Source organism: Lissotriton vulgaris, chromosome 6 (genome assembly GCF_964263255.1).
Source record: "Lissotriton vulgaris chromosome 6, aLisVul1.2, whole genome shotgun sequence".
Taxonomy (NCBI): Eukaryota; Metazoa; Chordata; class Amphibia; order Caudata; family Salamandridae; genus Lissotriton; species Lissotriton vulgaris.
In genome coordinates, this window is record NC_141694.1 from 1,773,387,973 (window position 1) to 1,773,411,775 (window position 23,803).

The 23,803-nt window shown below is 49.0% G+C and overlaps 1 protein-coding gene and 1 long non-coding RNA gene across 4 annotated transcripts in view; both read left to right on the top strand.

The window, feature by feature from the left end:
* EFR3B (EFR3 homolog B) overlaps positions 1-23,803 on the top strand; it is a 1,036,998-nt gene that overhangs the window by 753,275 nt on the left and 259,920 nt on the right. The window lies entirely within an intron of this gene.
* Positions 6-4,467, top strand: LOC147709455 (uncharacterized). Its single transcript, XR_015296694.1, has 6 exons — positions 6-778; positions 833-1,109; positions 1,399-2,111; positions 2,710-3,056; positions 3,413-3,518; positions 3,692-4,467. It is a non-coding gene; the product is annotated as an uncharacterized LOC147709455 (long non-coding RNA).

Here is a 23,803-nt window from a genome sequence, read left to right on the forward strand (position 1 = left end):
AAGATTATGTTCAGTGTATTTTATTGTGACGAAAATCCAAGAACAGAAGTGAAATATTTATATCTTTTTGTGACATTTGTAATAAAGCTTGGAACATTGAGAGAACACATTTAAACCAGTTGTTAAATGGTTGAACAGATTGATGCTGTGGTGGCGCTGAGTGATGTGGTGGCTGTGATGCTGTGGCGTTCAGTGATGCTGTGGTAGCACATAGTGATGTTGTGGTGTCCCTGAGTGATACTGTGGTGATGCGATAGATAGATAGAGTGTAATTATGTGGCGTGTAACTATGTGGCACTGAGTGGTATTTGGAGTGTATGTTGCATTGAGTGCAGTGTAATTATGTGGCGTGAAAATATGTGCCACTGAGTGGTATTTGGAGTGTATGTTGCGTTGAGCGCAGTGTAAATATGTAGCATATACTTATGTGGCACTGAGTGGTATTTCGAGTGTATGTTGCATTGAGTGCAGTGTAATTATGTGGCACTGAGTGGTATTTGGAGTGTATGTTGCATTGAGTGCAGTGTAATTATGTAACACTGAGTGGTATTTGGAGTGTATGTTGCGTTGAGCGCAGTGTAATTATGTAGCATGTGGCACGGAGTGGTATTTTGTGGATTGTATGTTGTATTCAGAAGAGTGTAATTGAGTAGCGTTTAATTATGTGGCACTGAGTGGTATTGTTTGGAATGTATGTTGCATGGAGTGCAGTGTAATTATGTGGCATGTATTTATGTGGCACTGAGTGGTATTTGGAGTGTATGTTGCATTGAGTGCAGTGTAATTATGTGGCACTGAGTGGTATTTGGAGTGTATGTTGCATTTAGTGCAGTGTCATTATGTGGCGGTTAATTATGTGGAACTGAGTGGTATTTAGAGTGTATGTTGCATTGAGTGCAGTGTAATTATGTGGCACTGAGTGGTATTGTGTGGAGTGTGTTACATTCAGTAGAGTGTAATTATGTGGTGTGTAATTATGTGGCACTGAGTGGTATTTGGAGTGTATGTTGCGTTGAGCGCAGTGTAAATATGTAGCATATACTTATGTGGCACTGAGTGGTATTTGGAGTGTATGTTGCATTGAGTGCAGTGTAATTATGTGGCACTGAGTGGTATTTGGAGTGTATGTTGCATTGAGTGCAGTGTAATTATGTAACACTGAGTGGTATTTGGAGTGTATGTTGCGTTGAGCGCAGTGTAATTATGTAGCATGTGGCACGGAGTGGTATTTTGTGGATTGTATGTTGTATTCAGCAGAGTGTAATTGAGTAGCGTTTGATTATGTGGCACTGAGTGGTATTGTTTGGAATGTATGTTGCATGGAGTGCAGTGTAATTATGTGGCATGTATTTATGTGGCACTGAGTGGTATTTGGAGTGTATGTTGCATTGAGTGTAGTGTAATTATGTGGCACTGAGTGGTATTTGGAGTGTATGTTGCATTTAGTGCAGTGTCATTATGTGGCGGTTAATTATGTGGAACTGAGTGGTATTTAGAGTGTATGTTGCATTGAGTGCAGTGTAATTATGTGGCACTGAGTGGTATTGTGTGGAGTGTGTTACATTCAGTAGAGTGTAATTATGTGGTGTGTAATTATGTGGCACTGAGTGGTATTTGGAGTGTATGTTGCTTTGAGTGCAGTGTAATTATGTGGCGTGTAATTATGTGGCACTGAGTGGTATTGTGTGGAGTGTGTGTTGCATTCAGTAGAGTGTAATTATGTGGTGTGTAATTATGTGGCACTGAGTGGTATTTGGAGTGTATGTTGCGTTGAGCGCAGTGTAATTATGTAGCCTATAATTATGTAGCACTGAGTGGTATTGGGTGGAGTGTATGTTGTATTGAGTGTAATTTCGTGTGAGGGTGCAGTGTGTGTGAGGGTGCAGTGTGTGTGGACTAAAGTAGTGTGAGGTCACAGTGTGTGTGGCCTAAAGTAGTGTGAGGGCGCAGTGTGTGTGGCCTAAAGTAGTGTGAGGGCGCAGTGTGTGTGGCCCAACGTAGTGTGAGGGCGCAGTGTGTGTGGCCTAAAGTAGTGTGAGGGCGCAGTGTGTGTGGCCTAAAGTAGTGTTTGGGCGCAGTGTGTCTGGATTAAAGTAGTGTGAGGGCGCAGTGTGTGTGGACTAAAGTAGTGTGAGGGTGCAGTGTGTCTGGCTTAAAGTAGTGTGTGGGCTCAGTGTGTCTGACCTAAAGTAGTGTGAGTGCGCAGTGTGTGAGTGCGCAGTGTATGTGGCTTAAAGTAGTGTGAGGGCACAGTGTGTGAGTGCGCAGTGTGTGTGGCCTAAAGTAGTGTTAGGGCGCAGTGTGTGTGGCCTAAAGCAGTGTGAGGGCGCAGTGTGTGTGGCCTAAAGTAGTGTGAGGGCGCAGTGTGTGTGGCCTAAAGTAGTGTGAGGGCGCAGTGTGTGTGGCCTAAAGTAGTGTGTGGGCTCAGTGTGTCTGGCCTAAAGTAGTGTGAGTGCCCGGAAGCTTGTTTCCTTCCCAGTATAAGAATTGGCTTGGTAGTTTGGTCTGCCCTGTTCCCATGATGCACTGGGCCAGGGTCAGACTAATTTGCATGTAGCCAGGTTCTGAGCTGGGATGGTGCAGTGAGCTAAAAAACGGTGATGTATCAAGCCCTGATCTTTGGACTGGGTAAGAGTGGTCTGCCTAATTCAGACACTCTGTTCATCACCACCCCCTTTTCTGAATCGTTAAAGTAGTGTTAGGGCGCAGTGTGTGTGGCCTAAAGCAGTGTGAGGGCGCAGTGTGTGTGGCCTAAAGTAGTGTGAGGGCGCAGTGTGTGTGGCCTAAAGTAGTGTGAGGGCGCAGTGTGTGTGGCCTAAAGTAGTGTGTGGGCTCAGTGTGTCTGGCCTAAAGTAGTGTGAGTGCGCAGTGTGTGAGTGCGCAGTGTGTGTGGCCTAAAGTAGTGTGAGGGCACAGTGTGTGAGTGCGCAGTGTGTGTGGCCTAAAGTAGTGTTAGGGCGCAGTGTGTGTGGCCTAAAGCAGTGTGAGGGCGCAGTGTGTGTGTGTGTCCTAAAGTAGTGTGAGGACGCAGTGTGTATAGCCTAAAGTAGTGTGAGGTAGTGTGGCTCACTGGTTAGAGGCGGCAGACCCGAGAGCAGAGGACGGCCCGGGACCAGGGTTCGATTCCCGGCGAGGCAGGTTTCTGGACCAGGGTCAGCGGACTCGATAATTCTCTCGCCTCGGTGCCCACTCTGATCAGCGATCACACTCAGCAACTCTGGGCATTAGCTTGCCTCATCTTCACTAACGGCCCCACCAGACCGCCGGGGATGCCTGGTCTCACCCCGGAGGTACCCATTAAGGGACCATCTCTCAGGGAAGCCAGGAAGGGTTTCGCAGCGGTCGAAGCGCGGAGATACTCCCCCGGGAGTGATTCTAGCGCTATATAAACACGCAAATTAAATTAAATGAGGGCGCAGTGTGTGTGGCCTAAAGTAGTGTGTGGGCTCAGTGTGTCTGGCCTAAAGTAGTGTGAGTGCGCAGTGTGTGAGTGCGCAGTGTGTGTGGCCTAAAGTAGTGTGAGGGCACAGTGTGTGAATGCGCAGTGTGTGTGGCTTAAAGTAGTGTGAGTGCGCAGCGTGTGAGTGCGCAGTGTGTAAGGGCGCAGTGTGTGAGTGTGCACTGTGTCTAAGTGTAAGTGTAATGTACATGCTGCTCATGTAAATCACTCCAGTGCCTTCAGGTACACAAGTGAGGGCACAGGACATGGCTGAAGCAGGGGGCTGAGTAAAACAGAGCACGGAAAAGGACGTGGTGGGTTAAAGACGTGCGCGGCCCAGAGGTAGAATTCAACTGAGGAGGAAGAGATGAGCTTTGAGAGAGACATTTAAATACTTCAGTGGTATAAAAACAGCAGAGGAGGGAGAACGAGACATTTGTCTGCTTCAGGGATATAAATATAGCAATGGTTGGGAGAGCTGTGTCGGAGGCATTTAATTACCTCAGGGTAAAAATACAGCTGATTATGGATTGAGGAGCGGAAAGGTAGTCTTCTGAATACTCCCAAGCAGTATAATTGCAGCACTAGACGGGGAGGTAATACATGAGGGGAGCATTTTTAAAATGTGAATAACAAGGACCCCCTGTTCAGAATAAATGATTCCTAAGGCAGGGAAATACAATGTGTGAATATCATGGCATAATTTTAGCAGGACATGAGGGAGGTAAAAACATAAAGGAAACACAAAATCAAGAAAATATTAAAAAACTTTTTCATTTAATAAGTATTCAAGTATTCATGTTAAAAACAAAACACAATTTCACATAAATTGGAACAAAAGTTAATAAAAAGACAAAATATTCGATTTCAATACAATACAGTCGTATAATAAAAAGTAAAACAGTGGCAATCAATATTTTCCGACACGCGTTTCGGCGTTACAAGAGACGCCTTCTTCAGGAGCCACAATTTCTGTCTGAAATTAATAATTAAAAAATGTAAAGACCAAATCAGTGACATGAATATACAATTTTTTTTTCCACAAACAAAATATCATATATAACAAATCAAAAACAGTTTGTACAGCCAATCCGAAACAGGTTCCTTAATAGCACTCCTTCCCTACTTGTTATAGCAATATAGTTATTGCCAAACAAGGTACAAAACTGATATTTATATATTTGAGCAGTTGTGAATAGACTAAACTAAGATGATACCCAGTGGATTGGTACACCTAAAGAACCAAGACCTATTGGTCACTTACTTTGAATCTTCCCAATAATAGGGGATAATAGGAGGATACTGAATATTTATGAATGTAGTCAAATATTGCGAGAGGGGTGTACCTACTGTAACGATCTCTACCCAATGTCTACAAACAACACATTGTCCTTTAGATATTGGGATATGCGTTTTAAATCCATTTCTTTGATACAGAAAACCCCCTAGATAAACCCCTGCATGTTACCGTATTTTCCGCGTATAAGACGACCCGGCGTATAAGACGACCCCCTACTTTGCCTGAAAAATTTTAGGTTTTGTGCTATACTCGCCGTATAAGACGACCCCCACTTCCAGCGCAGTCCAACGCAGTCCTGCATAGCCATTCCGAGAATGTACCGGTATTTTGAACTTACCGTATTAGTCTAGTCCTCCTCCCTGTGGGTGAGCAGTAAGGCTTTATCAGTGGACAGTGTTACCTAAGCGTTTATTTTAGAAACTCAAAGACTGAACTCAAACAAATTGGTTGTATAAACAATCTTGCTTTACTCGCAATATTTTTATTTAGAACCATATGAAAAACTGTCACTTCTGAATATACCGGTACGGTACGGTAAACATAAATTAGTGCATGAAACAGTGCAAGTGGATTAAACTTCCCATAACTTTCCATAAATCCAAGGGATTTCTACAGGATTTACAACGTTCCCTTTAAAAGCCTTCAAAATCCTCCTCTTCGTCATCTGATCTCATAAGTAAGTCAATGAGATCTTGTGGTACATCTGTAAGGCAGTCATCGTATGGATCTGGTACCAATTCCGTATCAGATGATGTGGTCTCTTCTTCGGCATCCTCTTCACCTTCCCACAAATAGTCGTCCTCCATACCATCTAATGAATTTGATATGCCACACTTCTTGAAAGACTTTATTACAGTTTCTGCATCAATGTCGTTCCAGGCCTTTATAACAAAGGTGCACAAAACATCCAACTGTGGAGCACGCATGTTTCCTCCTTTTGTGAATGTTTTTTCACCGCTAACCATCCACTCATTCCACTGTTCTCGGATGCGATCTTTAAATGGCTTGTTTAGGCACACATCCAGTGGCTGCACCAACGATGTCAATCCTCCAGGTATAACTGCAGCATCTGTTTTTATTCTTGCCAGCCTTTGCTTGGTGCTTAGAGTTAAATGAGCCCTGAACATATCCCACACCAGTAGACTACGTCTTTGTAGAAGTCCACCTGGTCGCCTGCTCCATACATTATCAAGCCATAGCTTTACCCCTTCTTCATCCATCCATCCTTTCTCATTCACATGCACAAAACAACCAACAGGGAACTTGAGTTTCGGCATTATTTTTCTTTTGAAAATAACCATTGGTCTCAGCTTTGCGCCATCAGCTGTGCATGCTAGTACCACTGTGAAACTGGACTTCTCATGTCCTGTTGTTTTTATTAAAATTGTCTTTTCGCCTTTTTGATGGACAGTTTTGTTGGCAATCATATCGAAATTCATTGGAGTTTCATCCATATTTCCGATGCTACTTAGCGCATAGCCATGTTCATTGCGCAGCCTAATAACGTAGCGATGGAAGCTATGCATTTTGGCATCAAGATCCGCAGGTAATTTCTGGGCAATTTTTGTCTTTTGCCGCAATACCAGATCATGCCTTCCCATGAATCTGGTACACCAGGATACAGTGGCCTTAAATCTGTGGCTGAGATCTGGATTAGATTTGGCCCACTGAAGTGCAACCAATCGGATTTTATTTCGGGTCACGACATAACCGCTTTGCCGATGCTCGGCCACCATGTCTGCTACATGCTTTTCGAGTTCTGGCCAATGTGGGGTGCCTCTTCTTAATGCACACTTGCCCCTTGGCATACTCCGTAATGCTTTCTCATTTGCTCTCCAGGCCCGAACCATCTTTTTCTGTCACTCCATATTGTCTTGCAGCAGCACAGTTATTATGTTCCGTGGCAAAATCCACAACTTTAAGTTTGTAACTGGCTTCATATTTCCTTCTTCTTGCCACTCCTGGAGCCTTGCTGGGTTCTTGACTGCCAGCCATTTGCACTGGATGTGCTGCTGGAGCCTTGCCGGGTTCTTGACTGTCAGCCATTTGCACTGGATGTACTGGTGCTGTACAGTATGAACAGGTGCAGAGACTGTCTTCAACACCACACGTACGGTACGGCAAATACGGTATCTGCTCACCAGACTGCCTTTCCTCTTCGCAACAACCAGCCAATCACGGCAAGTGCTCTACTGCCTTCGGTAACATTCGGGAACATTCTACAGTCCCCTTTCTATGCCCACGCCCATGTCAAGGAGAGAGGGGTGCGTGCCAAAACGCGCCAAACGTGCCAAACGTGTCAACACACCGGGCGCTGCCATCTTCGGCGCTGGCTGCCCGTTACCATATACCGTATTTCGGACGTCCTGCTGCCTCGTCTGCCTGGGGATGTGCAAGCGGTTGGAGGCGCGTGTACAGCGGCAGCGGCAGTCGAGGTAAGACTCATGGCGCCATTTGCTCGCTTGTGAAGCGGTTTGACACCTTCGAGTGAAGTCCTTGCTATGAAAAAAACGCTCGCTTTCGATACTTCATGGCGCGGGGCCTGGGTGTGGACGTTGCCAGGGCCAGTGGCTGTATTTTTTAACATAAGGTGTGTTGTTTCTTGTTACATACGGTATTTCCTATTGTGAAGCGGTCTGACACCTTCGAGTGAAGTCCTCACTATGAAAAAAAAACGCTCGCTTTCGATACTTGCACAATTCATGGCGCGGGGGCTGGGTGTGGATGTTGCCAGTGCCGGTGGCTGTATTTTTTAACATAAGGTGTGTTGTTTCTTGTTATTTCCTATTGTGAAGCGGTCTGACACCTTCGAGTGAAGTCCTCGCTATGAAAAAGCGCATGAAAACATACCATAACATTTTGTACCCGGCGTATAAGACGACCCCCGACTTTCCAGAAAATTTTAAGGGGTTAAAAAGTCGTCTTATACGCCGGAAAATACGGTACTTGTTAGAAACTTATTCAGCGATATATATGTAGACAGGCAGCCACTTACCTAGTGGATTGATACACCTAAAGAACCAAGACCTTTTGGTCACTTACTTTGATAACTTCCCAATAATAGGGGATAATAGGAGGATACTGAATATTTATGAATGTAGGCATATATTGCTAGAAGGGTGTACCTACTATAACGATTTCTACCCAATATCTGCAATCAACACATTTTGCTGTTGATATTGGGATATGCGTTTTAAATCCATTTCTTTGATACAAAAAAACCCCTAGATAAGCCCCAGCATATTACTTGTTAGAAACTTATTTAGCGATATTTATGTTCAGTGCCCAATTGATGTCTCAATGTTTCAATTCAAGGGGGATGTTTTATATGTTAGAGCCACAGGTATATTTTGTTATATTTTCATACGTTCTCCTTTTAAATCCAATATTTTCTAGAAATGGATCTAGGCATAGGAAAAGACTAATCGGATGAAACCCTGAATATTTGAAACTGCATTGGCGACATTCGCGTTTAGTGGCCGCTAAATATCTTTATTAATCAACCCGAGACAAGTGGTGGCATCCTAAGTATACGTATTCAAACAACACACCATGGATTGAGAGACTAATAATTCTTTCTATCTGACAGTTTAAATCCTAACTAGTTTATGGCTAAGGGCTCTTGACAGACAGCCACTTACCTAGTACTAACGTTAAGGCGATCGATGTACTATGGGGTTCAAGTTAAAAACAACGCCTTCTTTTTCCTTCTTTCTCGTTCAATTTCGGTCATTAATGTGGTCATGTAGAAGAAGAGAAAAAAGGGCCAGGCATCAGCTACAAAGCTAACAAGTATATTCCTATTAGTGCAAACAGTGTTTACGAGCCGGTATATATTATAATAGTCAATGCGTAGGTAAAAATTACATATAAACGTAATAGTTGTGACTTAAACTGGCAACCCAGATTGCTCAGCGCTAGAAAGACTCGTGGTTCATAAAAACGGGTATAAATCTTCTGTATATACTTCAAATAATTACTTCACTTAGTTGTTTCAGTTTCCTATTTCAGTTGCACTCGATCGGTTTCTGAGTGAAAAGACACAATTTGTAATATTTAAAAAAGCGCTTAATATGTCAAAATCGGGTATCAGAGCTGTAGCGTGTCATAAAGATCAGGGAGTAGTCCTTACCGTTAAAATTATTACAGGCTGCCTACAGCAAAACTACAACGTCGTGATAGGTAGTTACTGTATCCCCTTCATCATAAAACTTCAATTCAATCGACTGAAATCTAGATATAAAACAAAAAATATATTTATTCAAAAGCAGGGATCGCCTCATTAGCTAAAAAGATACGGAGACTCTGAATTAATCCGAACGGTTAGCTGAGAGCACACAGATATTCTTACCGATAGGAGAAACAGGGTGCTGCATATAAGTATGCCCGAGCGCTGGAAAAAATAGCTTCTGGCGACCCGCGGCCGTTGGAAATAATATCACCTGTTGCAATGCCGGGCCCGCCTTTCTATGCAACATCAAGAAGTCACCCGAGAGGTTCACGTAATACGTAACTTGCATTCTTAAAGGGAACCGCTTCTAAATTCGAAATACGGTAAAATGGAGAAAAGGAGGAATAGTTTCTTGTGTTAAAAAATGTTTTTTTTAAATACATCTGGGTGTAAAATCAGTAGAAAGGAGAGAGAGACGCAGTGAGAGAGACATCTGCATACAAGTAGGAAGTGGGATAAGGGAGGGGGTGGCAAATGGTGAGCATTTTGTGGCCGCTTTGATGTTCTCAGTGGCCACGCAGCTCACTGAGAACATCAAAGCGGTCTTGAAAATGCTCACAAAGGATGTAGGCGGACAAATGGTGCGCGTGCCTGGCGCACCTGCACTGTGCCCGATCCGCCTGCAGACTTTGGGAGCATTTTTGAATGCCCCTTACTATAACTCTCGCAGAACAACGCATGCGCCTTGGTTCAGCGAGACCTAAAAACAAAGCATGTGTCGGGAATTAAGCGACGTCTAATTCGCCTACATTTTTGTTAGTATTGATTACATTTTCCATATCAAATTACTTCCTGGTGGTACAATGTTAAAAAACACAAAGTCATTTCCAAGGCAGTGTGTGAGCAGCGTCTTCTGAGAGACCCCTACCAATCTTCAGAAACAGAAACTCATGACAACCACTCCACAACCCTAAACCACCCCACTCAACAGTGCACACTCCTCGCTGCTCCCCTCAGACAAGAAGTGTAGTGGCTGATGTTCAGCATCCACACACATCCTGGCTAGATCCATCGTTCTGCTGAGCTTTTTTACACTTTGTTAGATCCAGAGAGATCACGCACGCCTTCCAAAACAAGGTCAAATCGAAAAAACAAGCAGGAATTAATTTCGGATCCGGCCCTTAAAGCACTGTGGCCTTTGGGTCAAGACGAGGTCATCTAGCAAAGGTTCAGGAAAGCCTGTAAGCTACCTTGTTTAATCAATCGTTTCTCTGCAGACACATCACTGTGGGAATGGGGTTACTATTGGAGTCCTTGTCACTCCCAAACCAAACTCAACAAGCACACTGGATCGTTTTGATGGGCCTCTGGAGGGTATGTACCTGAGGTTGACTTGCATGCTGATTCACCGTAAGCCACATGCAAGGGCATCACTTTGCTTGTTAAATTGTTTACTAAAATCCCGCAACCAAGCTCTGGGAATATATTTTAGTCTTTACCACTGTACAAGAATTAAGACAAAACACTAATTCAGATTTTCTTGTGCAGAAGGAGCGTCCAGTCTGCATATCCACAGCCCTTCATTATTACAAACTGTTATTTCACTATTCCTCAAAATTTGAAATCCTTGCACGTTGTCGGTCTTTCATTTTGATCGTGCAACTATTGCAATTCATAAAGAAATGTTTTTTTTAAACTGTGCTTAGCCTCAAAGCATTCCCCCAAGTATCTGCTAGCTTTAAAATGTAAGAGTCAATGGTGAATTTTATATTATTAAGGGATTTCTGTTTATTACTCACACGATACAGCACTCTAATAGCACTTAATCCCCGATAAATCTTTTCTAGCCCTGTTTTTATTTAGTGATGTGAGACATAGTCTTTTGAAGTTGCAAATTAAATTCTGTTCATCACTGGAAACATTAAAAAAAATGTTTTTCATGTTGTGGGACTGAAAGTTGAGGTACATGAAAATGAATTCTAAAATTCAGAAATTAGGTCCTCAACCAATATGTTATTATACAACAATGAGGAGTCTAATGAGTATATTATTGATTGAATTAGGTGGCAAATAACCATCTATGGTTCAGACCAAAGCATAATTTGAAATATTGGTATTACCAATATCAGAGACAATGCAAGAGGACAGAAGTAATTGAGATTTTCTGTAAATACGCTACCTAAATGGGTATTTTTATTTGGAGTAGAACCCAAAAAACTGTTTTAGGGGCTAGCGTTCAGTGAAGAAAGTATCACGTTAAAGAAAACGCCATTGCAGGAAATATATTTTTCGCTGGCTTGTTTTTTAATTTTTGGACATCTGGTTTTTTTTAGCTCTGGCCAGCTGGGCCCTGCTAATTTGGGGCCCATCTGGGGGGATATAAGGGTAGAAGTACCTTCGAGGGATTTTGATTATGGAATTTAGATATTTTTAATGATTTAAATCTAAGACCCACACAAATGACAGTCTGTAAATTAATTAAATAACTTTTGTTAAATGAATCAATTCGATATGGTCACACTATGTGATCCAAGCACAAAGTACAGAAAAAACACAGGTGTATGTAAAAAGTTGTATTTTATATGTATTATAAATCATAAATAGGGTACTAAAAGTATGTCAACAGGAATACAAGAAGTGCATATATCAGAAATCAAACAACTTCATTGTAACCGTTGTAAACGCTTTTCTTCTATAATGAAATTTGATATCTTAAATCCAGGAAGAAAGAGCGTAGGTCGACGTTTCGGTCTCTATAAATGAATTGCCGAGACCATCTTCAGGACAGAAAGGATATACAAGATGACCCCTGTACAGTATGTAGCAGTTGATTGTCCAGTTAGTGAGACAGATGCCCAACAGGTCCTTAAAAAGAGTTTGTAAGAGGGCGGGAAAATCTGTCATTTCAGTGATCCACCCCTACCCCTCGCATCCTGACATATGTCCTGTAACAATCCGACTTCCATCGCCCCAGCCGCTTGATGTCCTCCTTCCCCCATCCTCGCCGCGCCGCCTCAGTCGCCGCCCCAATTAGAAACAAATGCGTTCCGAAAGCCTTCGGTCCTCACCCATACACCGTAGGGCGGGCCGCAGGACCCACAACACCTGAGTCATCCTGCCGTTGTCCCCCCAACCAAAAACCTCCCCTGCCAACACCCGCCGTCCGGCCGCCAACCGCCGTCCCCACACCGCCGGGCACACCGCCGTGGACCACCCCGGCCCCAACACCACCCAAGTACCCTCCCCCCGCTGATTGGTCTTCGACCGCCGCAGGTGCACAGCCAACTCCTGCTCCCGGACGTCCACCTCCTCCCACAGCACACCTGGTCCCTCCTTCAGACCCACCAACTCCGAAACCCTAAAGGTTCCAAAAAACTTCCATGTCATAAGTGTGGAAAACAAAGTAGTCTCCCCCCAATCGCGGCAAATCGACAGTAACGTCTGCAACAAGGACGCAGGCAGATCCTCCGTAATGGGCCTCCACTGACTCATCCGCACCCCCTTTTCCCTCGCCCAGCCTTCCAGGAGACGCGCCCCCAACTCCCCCTGCCAATGGCAAATAACCCCACCACAACTTCCCCATGAACACCACTGCCGACAACTTACCCGCAATCGTCACCCTCGACAAACCCCTGTCCATCAAGCTCAACATGAACTGTACCACCTGCTCCTCCCTCCGCCACCAGTCCCCTTGCCTTAATGCTCCAAACCGCCGAAATTCCTCCCACGCCTGCTCATAAGCCTTCCAGGTGGACGTCGCCACCGACGCCCTCACCAGTTGAATGACCCGGCGTCTCCCACCCACCAAAGATCCGTTGGCACCAGCGTCCTGTGCTCGTCCGCCTCCGTTGCTAGCCCATGGAACCTCTGCCACTGTGAACGAGACAAAGCATCCGCAATGTCATTGTCCACCCCCGGCACGTGTCGAGCCTGAAATAAGATATCATGCTCTAAGCAACGCAGCACAAAAACTCATCAATTTCAACACCTGTGGGTCCCTGTCCGACTGCCTGTTGACCACCTGCACCACTGACATATTGTCCACCCAAAACAACACCCGCTTATGTGCCAAATCCTGTAACGGCCAGCACCAACGGGAACATTTCGAGAAAGGTAATGCTTCGCCTTCTGGCTTGCCAATGCGGGGGCCACTGCTCCGCGCACCATCTTCCCGCCCAGTAGAGCCCGAATCCACCAACCCCCGCCGCATCCGACGATAACGTGGCGTCCCACTCCCAATCCTCCGGGGTCGCCATGGGCACACCATTGAAGCACCCCAAAACGTCTGCCACATGCGCAAGTCCTCCTTCGTCCCTGCTGACAACCGCAGATGATGATGCGGCAGCGTCAAACCCGATAGCGCCATACCTAGCCGACGGCAGAACGTACGCCCTGCCCGCAGCACGCAAAGTTCAAATGCCCCAACAAGACCTGCACCTCCCGCATGGTCAACTTTCAGCATGCTTCCCACCAATGCCAACATTGCGGTCCTCTTATCCTCTGGTAGGCGTGCTTCGATAGCCGCTGAGTCGAGCTCTATACCAAGGAATGACAGCACTGTACTGGGACCGTGCAACTTCTCTGGCGCCAGGGTAACCCCCAAGTAACCCATGAGGTCCGTAAAACCGTCCAGCTGCTGCTGGCAGTCCGTCGAACCCGGCCGTCCCACCAGGAAGAAGTCGTCCAGATAGTGCGTCTCTGTCTCCGAGCCTGTGCGCCAGGAAAAAGCCCACTGAACGAAGGAACTGAACCTCTCAAACAAAGCACAGAATATCTAGCACCCCATGGGGAGCGTTTGTCTACAAAAATGCCCCATCAAACTGAATCCAAACAACTGGTGATCCTCCGGATGCACCGGGAGCAGCCTGAACGCCGACTTAATGTCTTAATGTCGCATTTTGCCATGAGGGCGCCGGTACCAACTGCCGCCACAATCTTCCGCGCCACATCCACATCCACAGACGAATACGACACCGACGTAAGTTCTACCGAAGTATTGACCTTCAGTCATTCAAGTGCTGTATCAAGCGAAACTGCCCCGGCTCCTTCTTGGGCACCACCCAGATTGGGGAAATAATCAGATCTGGCATCAGCGGCTCCGGAAAGGGGCCCACCGTCCGGCCCTCTTTCACTTCCTTGAAGAACTTCTCCTGCATGACCCCTTTGTGCACATTGACGGACTCCAAATCTTCCGCCCGCCAGGCGATCCGCGGACCATCATACCCCAACCGGAAACCTTCTCTGAAACCCCGTCGCAACACGGTCGCATCCTCCGTCCGCGGATAAGCCTCCAACAAGGGCTCGATCCGATCCAGCCTAACTGGTGTATGAACCTTTTCCCATGGATCCTGACCCCCCTTTTCCTCCCCCCCCACCTCCCGGCCTGAGTCACTGCCGCCGCGGGCTGCTGCCCTTGGGCCCCCCCCCCCGACTTCCCAGCATCGCAATCGCACCACCGGATGTCTTTTTCTGCATTTGGAGCATTCATGTCGGAAACGGCACACTTGCCTGCCGCACGAGCCCTTATTAAAATCCCAGCATGCCCCGACTTTGTTCTGCGCAGTGCTCTCTCCCTGCCCCAAGCAGCAAACCGCTGGCCGTATAGATAGTGCGGCCGAACTTTGCCCCACCCATAGTCTGGTGGTACAAGTCCGCTTGCCCCACTTCGCCTCCGGGTCCGACGCCATCCGCGTCCGGAACTCCTCGTCATATTGAGACCAGGCATAACCTCCATATGTAACCTGAGCCCGCCTGACCACGTCCATGTACTTGAAGAGAGCTATGGCCCTGTCCGGATATTTCTCAAAATATACGCTAGTGTATATCAGGAACGTCGTCGACCAATTGTTGATCGTCAGAGGCACCTTGGGACGCCTGGCCAACTCTTGCTCCTCTTCTTTCGACCCCTCCTTCACCGTCCGCTCCCTGTGAAGGAGCTTCAAGATCTCAACATACTCCCCCTTCCATATTTTCTCCTTAGTCGCCAACGACAGGTGGGCCCCCAGAGGCTTAGTCACCCCCATGTATGGGAGCTTGCGCACTGAGACATTGCAACTCTCCTTCGCCCGAGGTCCCCGACGGCTGTCTCAACCGCCTTCGCACTCCCCGCCTTGGCACTCCTGACACCGCACGCCCTGGCGCTCCCAGACCCCCGCCGTCCTTCGTCAATGCCCCATCCGGGCCCACCCCGGATGGCGCATTGCATGCTGCTAGGCGATCTAAACCTTCATATGGATTGTCTTACTGACGCTGATGCCGACAAACTTCGTGATATCACGGCGGTGTTAGGGCTAGCCCCTTTTATTCACAGCCCCACTCATGTGAAAGGCCACACGTTGGATGTCATATTTTCCTCTAGGCCTATTGAGGCGTCCCCTCCACTCCCGGTCCTTTGGTCAGATCATTATCTGCTAAACTTTGCCTTAATTCTTGATTCTAAAGCTAGCCAAAGGGCTCTTAAGGTAGGGTCCCGGCAGTCCAGAGCTTTCCATCTTGTGACAGCTGAAATGCTCTCCGATGCTCTTGGCCAATTCCCGTGCCAACTGACCGGGGTTCTGGAAGCCGATTTAATCCTGGTCCAGAATTGGATGCAGGCAAGATTCGAGGAGCTGGCCCCTTTGAGGGCTGCTAAAACCGCCCCTGATCTTAACTCAGCCCCTTGGTTTTCCTCCACTCTTCGCATAATGCGTCAAGAATGTAAGAAGCTGGAAAGGCGCTGGCGGCGCAATTATGAGCCGGTGGAGAAAACGAAATACAGAGACGCGATAAAGGCGTACTATAAACAGATTGCCTCAGCAAAAAAGAGTTATCTTGAACAGAGAATCGACAAGGCTGATAATGTCAGCCGAGAACTCTTTAGAATTGTGAAGGAGTTTGTGAACCCAGTTATAGCCACCCCTGTTCACTCACATACGGAGGAATGGATTAAACAGTTGGCCGACTTTTTTGTGACCAAAATCCTAAAGATTCAGGCCACCTTTCCATCGGTGGACTCCCGTATGGCTGACGCCTTTTTAGACCCCTGTAGGGATGACTCTGGGCCCACATTATCTGTTTTTCCTCAGCTGTCCTGCGAAACGTCGCTGGAGTTGCTATCCCGGCTGAAATCTGGCTCGCCACTGGACGCCTGTCCGGCGAAATGCCTGGGCAGGGTGGCCTCAGCGTTGAACAGCTTGCTGAACCCCCTGCTGAATCTCTCATTGAGCTCGGGGGTTGTCCCACGACAGTGGAAACATGCACTCATCCTGCCGTTGATCAAGAAGCCTCTGTTAGACCCCCTGCAATGGGCTAACTATCGTCCGATCTCCCTCCTCCCTGCTTTGGCGAAGGTGTTGGAAAAACATGTTCAGCTCACTCTTTCCACCTTTATTGAAAACAACAATTTGTTGCATGACTCCCAGTCCGGCTTTCGTGCAAATTATAGCACGGAGACCGCTCTGGTAGAAGTCACGGACACCATCAGGGAGACACTCGATCAGGGGGGACGGGCGATGTTGGTCATGTTGGACCTTTCGGCGGCGTTCGACACCGTCCCACACGCAGGCCTTCTCTCAAGACTCAGGGAGATTGGTCTGCGAGGGACGGTGTTGGACTGGTTTCAATCCTTTCTTGCCGACCGCCGACAGGTGATCTGGGCTCCGCCGTTCTCGGCGGAAATGCCTGCGCTGGAGGTGGGGGTGCCTCAAGGATCTATCTTGAGCCCCACCATTTTCAACATATACATGGCCCCTCTAGCGGAGGTAGCGGAGGCGTTCGGGGCCCGGGTCATCTCATACGCTGATGACACCCAGCTTTTGTTCACTTGCAGGAAGGGTGAGGTCTTCAACGGCGGCAGAATTAAGGACTGTCTGAGCGCAGTCTTTGCGTGGTTTCAGCGGCACAGCCTGAAATGCAACTCAGACAAGTCTGAGCTGCTCTTCTTTGGCTGTGCCCCAGACCCGGACTGGAAGTCGTGGTGGCCCCAGGACATGTTCCCCCCTGAGGCTCCATCAGCTCAGGTAAAAAATCTCGGAGTGGTGTTGATCTGTCTTTTCGTCCCCACATCCTGGGACTTGCAGGGAAATGCTTCAGCATCCTCAAGATGCTTAGAAAATTTCTGCCCTGCTTTCTTTGCAGTACCGCAGGAATATAGTTCAGGCGTTGGTGGGATCACGCCTGGACTATGCAAATGCGCTCTTCGCGGGCCTACCTAAATATTTGTTATCTAGGTTGCAGGTCATACAGAATTCGGCGGCCAGAGCCATCTATGGCCTGCCGAGGAGAGCAAGAGCCTCAGCGCTCCTAGCCAGGCTTCACTGGCTACCAATCGCGGAGAGAATTAAATTTAAACTCCTCACATTGGCGTTTAAAGCTCTCCATGCGACCGGCCCTTTCTACCTGAGGAAGCGCACTGCTTTCTATGTGCCACGGAGGTCTCTGCGGTCGGCGGACCTGGCCAAAATGGAGGTGCCTGTGGTCAAACGTGTGCGGATGGGAGGTCGCTCCTTCCAACACGTAACAGCTTGCCTGTGGAATGCACTCCCTCTTTCCCTCCGGAAAGCAAATAATCTCTTGGCCTTCAGGAAGGAGCTGAAGACTCTGCTCTTCACCTAGTAACCCGCGTTTCTGCAGTTTGCTTACCTTTTGGTTTTTCTGTTTCTAGGGGCCTCTTTGCTAAAGCGCCGGGACACCCTTTGGGGTAGCCGTGCGCTCTAAAAGTGTGCCTAACATTAACATTAACATTAACATTAACACCCCTGTGTCCTTCACATATTGTCCTTTTACCAGACGCACCAGGTCCTCCCCCCACGCATCCGTACCCACAGACACCTGTGCGCCAGGTGGCTTGCCCAAACCACTCCCCGCTCTGCCACCATCCTTACCTGGCGTCAAGGCCGCCCTCCGAGTTGGATCCCGCCACCTAACCAGTTGAGCGGGGGGGCCCGTCACTCTCTGAGCATCCTGCCGTGGGCGTACCTGCAATACACTTCCAACAACATTACTCCTCTCCCCCTCCTCCTCAGGCTTCTCCTCATAGTGAAGCTGCCCCCTTTCCCCCTGCTCGTCACCTAGCCCTACCTCCCACCTTACCTCCCGGCCGCCCCCTAGGGACTCCAGCCGGCTCAGCCCCGCCTTCTCCCTACAAGCCCTCATCAAGTCTCCCAAGTCTACACTCTCCCTCCGCACATCCTCCATGTATGACACCTCAGCCTGATCCTCTGCATCATATCTCCATCCCTGTCCCCCGGCGGCTGTCTCGACCCTTCGGGGTGGGGCTGGCGGGGACCTACCGCCCGCTTCCCAGCGTGCTCCCGCGAACGGTCCCTCAGTGGAGTACGGCCGCCCGTTCAAGGCAGAGCCGGCCCATCCCCTCGGTGGAGTGTAGCCGCATGCTGCTCTCCTGAGCGCCTAGCCAAGTGTTCCTGCCAAGAGATAAAGGTGGAGTCCAACTTGTCGGGGAAAATACTGCCCCCCTACCCCCCCACCCAAACTCACCACCCTCCCCCCACCCCCTCTGCGGAATGACCACCCCCTCCGCTCTGACCGCTCCCCCCACCCCCATCTCCCCCAGTCCTGTCCACTCTCCAACCCCCACCCATGTCCCCTCCGCGCCCCCAGCCCCCCTTGCCCCAGCTCCCCCCCCGACCCCACCTCCCTCCCCCACACGCCTTGCACCCCCACCCCGCCTCTCCCCGACCCCCAACTGGCTCCCCCCTCCGACAGGCTGCCAAAATCCCCTCCCCTGGACCAGTCACCTCCTCCCTATCCCCCCCAACACGCCCCCCCACCAGGGCGCTCCCCCTCCCCTGCCCCAACTCCGCACGCACCCCCCTCGACGACGGCGATCTATTCGGCCCCACCACACTCCCATAGCCCCCGATGACACCCCCAATCCAGCTCGCACCCCCCGGCCCCCCTTCCCTCCTCCCCCTCCAAGTCAGACTCTTCATTCTGATAGATACATCTGCCGTGTGGATTCCTCACCTTGTGAATATCCCCTTGCGCCAGCAACATTTGGAAATTCTTTTCGTAGCTTCGCGCCGACGTGGACTTGGACGTCATAGAGGCACGGCATTGCTCGCGAATCCGCTGACGTCACAGACGCCTATAATAGGCCCACGCCGGCGTGATGACATTGGTTCCCTTTTTTCCACATCGTCGACGCTAACGGTTTTCTAGGGATCGTCCGTAGCTTTCTCAGTAACTTTGTTACTTTGCATTGTTAGTATTTCTGTATCTCCTCATTCGAATGTCTTCGAAGAAGACTGGTTTTAAGGCCTGTGGGGAATGTGGAAAGGCTATGTCCATCACGTACCCGCATGAATGCTGTTTGTGGTGTCTTAGCTCCGACCACGACGTCGAAGACTGCAGTTCCTGCAGGAAGATGACTCCTAAGGCCCTCCGGGAGAGAGAAGCTAAGCTTATTGTTGCAAAGCTTAAAGGAAGTAAGGAGAAGAAGAAATCGAGGTCGCGGACTCGACGCTCGAGGTCAAGATCTCGCTCGAGGTCGCGTTCGGATTCGTCCTCGGCCCATGCTTCGAGGTCTTCAAAAAAGAAGCATAGGAAAAGATCTCATGAATCCCGACATCGTTCAAAGAAAGATTCGGGTTCTAAGCCGAAGTCGCAGGTGAAGCTGGTAGAGAAAGAAGTGGTGTCTTCGGCTTCAGAAGAGCATGACGCCGGAGGTGCGTCGCATGCGAATTCACCTGGTTCGCCGAAGCAGACAGCGGTTCCATCCCCGGATCCAGCACGTTCTCCGGATCGGGAGGATGAAGGTGAGAAGGAGACAGTTGGAGGGGGTGAGGCTCCGTTGCCCGGAGGTCTGTCGACTCCGGTGCACCAGCCTGAAGAGGAGGTCGACGTCGTATCGACTCTGCGCCCTCGAGATCCACCTGAGGGTTCGTTTCCAGCCTTCCCGGCTCCAGGTCAGGATCCGTCGCATTTTCTAAATGCGATGTATGGTATCTACTCCAGGGCTATGTACCCCTCTGGGATGCCTGTTGGTCCCACGGGTCCGATGGCATTTGGACTTTGTGTCCCCCAAACCTATGCCCCTGCGCGCTTTATGCCCTTTATGCCGGCTCCGGCGCCGCATTGGCATCTTCCGACACCGGCGAGGCCTTCGTCTCTGAAGCCATCGACGCCGAAGTCGTCGACTCCGAATCCTTCGACGCCGGTTCCATCATCTCTGATGCTGAATCCAGATCGGCGCCGGCTCCGACTTCGGTGGAGTCGACGGTGGATCCGACGGCTTCGAGAGTGAAGCACAGGTCGAGGCGTGAAGCCCAGAGACTGATGGAAGAAGAGAGCTATCGTGAGGAGTATTTGGAGGAGGGTGAGCTACAGGATCCTGATGATCCTCATGAGGATCTTTCGGTGGCCAGTGGTCTTGAACTGTCTCCTGAGTGGGATTTGGTTTCAGTATCAGACGAACCCTCTAAAGATGTGGCTCCTTACCATGTTGTGATTAAAAAAGCAGCAAATTTGTTGAACATTGCATTACCTACTTCTGAGTTCAAGTCAAATCTACTCACGGAGGTTCTTCACTCTCCTTCATCGGTGACTGAACCATTGCTGCCCTTTAATGATGCCCTAAGAGATCCTATTTTAGAGGTTTGGAAGAAACCTTTATCAACTCCAGCTGTGTCTAGAGCTGTTGCCAGGAGGTACAGGACTGCTCCAGATGAACCCGAATTTTTATCTACTCACCCTCTTCCTGAGAGTTTGGTGGTACAGGCTGCCTGTTCCAGATGATCATCAGGGGCTTTTCCTCAAGTTCCGGCAGAAAAGGAGTCGAGAAAGCAGGATCAGGCTCTAAAAAGATTTTCTCCTCTGCTAGTATGGCGCTTAAGTCCACAAATGCGACCAGCCTGATGGGTCGTTATGTTCACGCCCTTATGGATACTGTTAAACAGTTGGTACCCAAATTACCTGAGGAGGATAGAAAGGACTTCCAGGAAGTTATCTCTGATACTCAGGCTGGAGCAAGGCAGGTGATTCAGAGTGGGTTAGACACGGCGGACTCTGTGGCGAGGATCATGGGCTCTTCTGTAGCTACAAGGAGAGCTGCATGGCTGAAGTCTAGTGAGTTTTCTACAGATGTCCAATCTACATTGTTGGATCTCCCTTTCGATGGTTCTGGCTTGTTTGGCAAGAAAGCAGACTCTGCTTTAGAACGTTTTAAGGACAGCAGAGCAACAGCCAAGTCATTGGGCCTTCAGACCAGGGGCACTTTTGGAAGGCGTACTAGAGGTTTTAGCAGATCTTCCTTTCGATCCTACAAATCTACGCAGCAGCAGCCACAGCAGCAGCAAAACACGCTGTACAGGTCTTATAGGGGCAAACAAAGATGACGTTCTCGAGGCCGTCAAGCCTCCTCCTCCTCCTCCTCCTCCCCTTCCCAGCCCCCTGCCTACGCAGCAAAGCAGCCCTATATCCGCCATTCCGGATCATGTGGGCCCAGTGGGGGGCCGGCTTACCCATTTCCTATGAGATTGGGAATTGATAACATCGGATCTTTGGGTTCTCAATCTCGTGGGGAATGGGTATGCTCTTCCCTTTCGGGAGTTTCCCCCAAGTTAACCTCCTTGCCAGGGTCATTGTTCGGAGGACCACCTGCTTCTCCTACAGGAAGAAGTCCTGGCACTGTTCAGGAAATGTGCGATAGAGGTGGTTCCGGAGCAGGAAAGGGGTCAGGGGTGCTACTGCCGGTATTTCCTGATCCCCAAGAAGGATGGCATGTTACGGCCAATTCTGGATCTCAGGATCTTGAACCTTTACCTGAAACAGGAAAAGTTCAAGATGCTCACCCTTGCACAGGTTCTTCAAGCGCTGCTGGAAGAGGACTGGATGGTGTCGATCGACTTGCAGGATGCGTATTTTCATATTCCCATCTTGAAGTCGCACAGAAAGTATCTCCGTTTTACGGTTGGGTCGCAGCACTACCAGTTTGCGGTCCTTCCGTTTGGTGTTACTACTGCACCTCGAGTCTTCACCAAGGTGATGGCAGTGGTGGCAGCTCATCTCAGGAGGTCGGGGATTCCAACATTCCCGTATCTGGACGACTGGCTGATCAAGGCGGAGTCGCCGGAGAAGGTGCTCCATCATCTGCAAGAGACAACTCAGTTGTTGCACAGGTTGGGTTTTTCGATAAATTTACCGAAGTCTCACCTGGTACCCTCCCAGCGCAACCTGTTCATAGGTGCGGTACTGGACACTACTGTATGTCGTGCATTTCCTCCTCCTCAAAGGATTCGCGACATACAGGAAATGATTCCTTTATTCTTCAATGGAGCGGTTGTTCCAGTCCTGAAGGTCCTTCGCCTGCTCGGTCTGATGGCTTCTTGCATTCTATTGGTCAACCATGCACGCTGGCACATGAGGGCGCTCCAGTGGTGCCTCCGCAGGCAGTGGTATCAGCACAACGGAGATCTCAGGGAGTCAGTGAGGATCTCCAGAGAAGCTGCGGCGGATCTGTCTTGGTGGAGCGTGGAAGGCAATCTGTCACAAGGAAAGCCTTTTCAACTTCCTCCATCGGTGGCCACGGTAATAACAGATGCATCCACTCTAGGGTGGGGTGCTCATCTGGGGTATCTGGAGGTCAAGGGTTTTTGGTCTCCGGAGGAAAGGTTGCTTCATATCAACCTTCTAGAGTTGCGGGTGATACGTCTGGCGCTCAAGGCCTTCCTCCCTTCCCTTCGTGGTCAGTCGGTTCAGGTCCTTACGGACAACACGACTGCGATGTTGTACATCAACAAGCAGGGAGGAGTGGGGTCGCAGTGTCTCTGCAGAGAGGCTCTGCGTCTCTGGTCCTGAACCAGATTTGTCTGATGGCAAATCATCTGGCCGGAGTTCAGAACGTTCGTGCAGACAGTCTCAGTCGGCAGTTTCTCGGCCGACCACGAGTGGAGGCTTCATCCGGAGGTGGTTCGTTACGTCTTTCGGACGTGGGGAACTCCTCAGGTGGACCTTTTTGCCACTCTAGAGAATGCTCACTGCCCGTTATCCTGCAGTCTCCAGTATCCGATGCAAGGAGCCTTGGGGGACACGTTTCAGTTGAGTTGGGAAGGACGACTCCTGTACGCGTTTCCTCCCATACCTTTGATTCCTCGGGTTCTGAGGAAAATTCGCCAAGACCGGGCCCAAGTTATATTGATCGCCCCGGATTAGCCAAGAAGGGTGTGGTACTCAGACCTTCTCCACCTCTCCTCTCACCCGCCGCTCCGTCTCCCATTCAGGGCAGATCTCCTCTCCCAGGTGGAGGGGCAGGTTCTACACCTCCACCTCCAGACCTTACACCTTCATGTCTGGAGATTGAACGGGGCAACCTGAGTTCTTTTTCTCTCCCGCCTGACGTGGTGGATGTCATCTTATCAGCCAGGCGTGACTCCACTAAGTCCATCTATTCTTATAGGTGGTCGAAATTTGTCTCTTGGTGTGGGGAGAAATTTGTAGACCCTTTGAGTGCCCATTTATCTGATGTTCTTCAGTTTGCCCTATCTCTGGCGCAACAGGGGCTTGCTGTTGCCACAGTGAAGGGTTATCTTTCAGCGCTGTCGGCATTTCTCTGCTTGCCCGACCAGCCTTCTCTTTTTAAATCTCCTGTGGTTTTAAGGTTTTTGAAGGGCCTCACGAATAAGTTCCCTCCTACTCCTTTTATTGTGCCTCAGTGGGACTTAAATCTTGTTTTGACCTTTCTGATGGGTGCTCCCTTTGAGCCTCTTCACAAATGTCCTATGAGGCTTTTGACTCTTAAGACAGTTTTCCTCGTTGCAATTACCTCGGCAAGGAGGGTGAGTGAGCTTCAAGCTCTTAGTTCTAAGCCCCCTTTCTTGTCCACTCATGCTGATCGAATGGTTCTTAGGACCAGGGCTGCTTTTCTGCCTAAGGTGGTGACTCCTTTCCACCTTGGTCA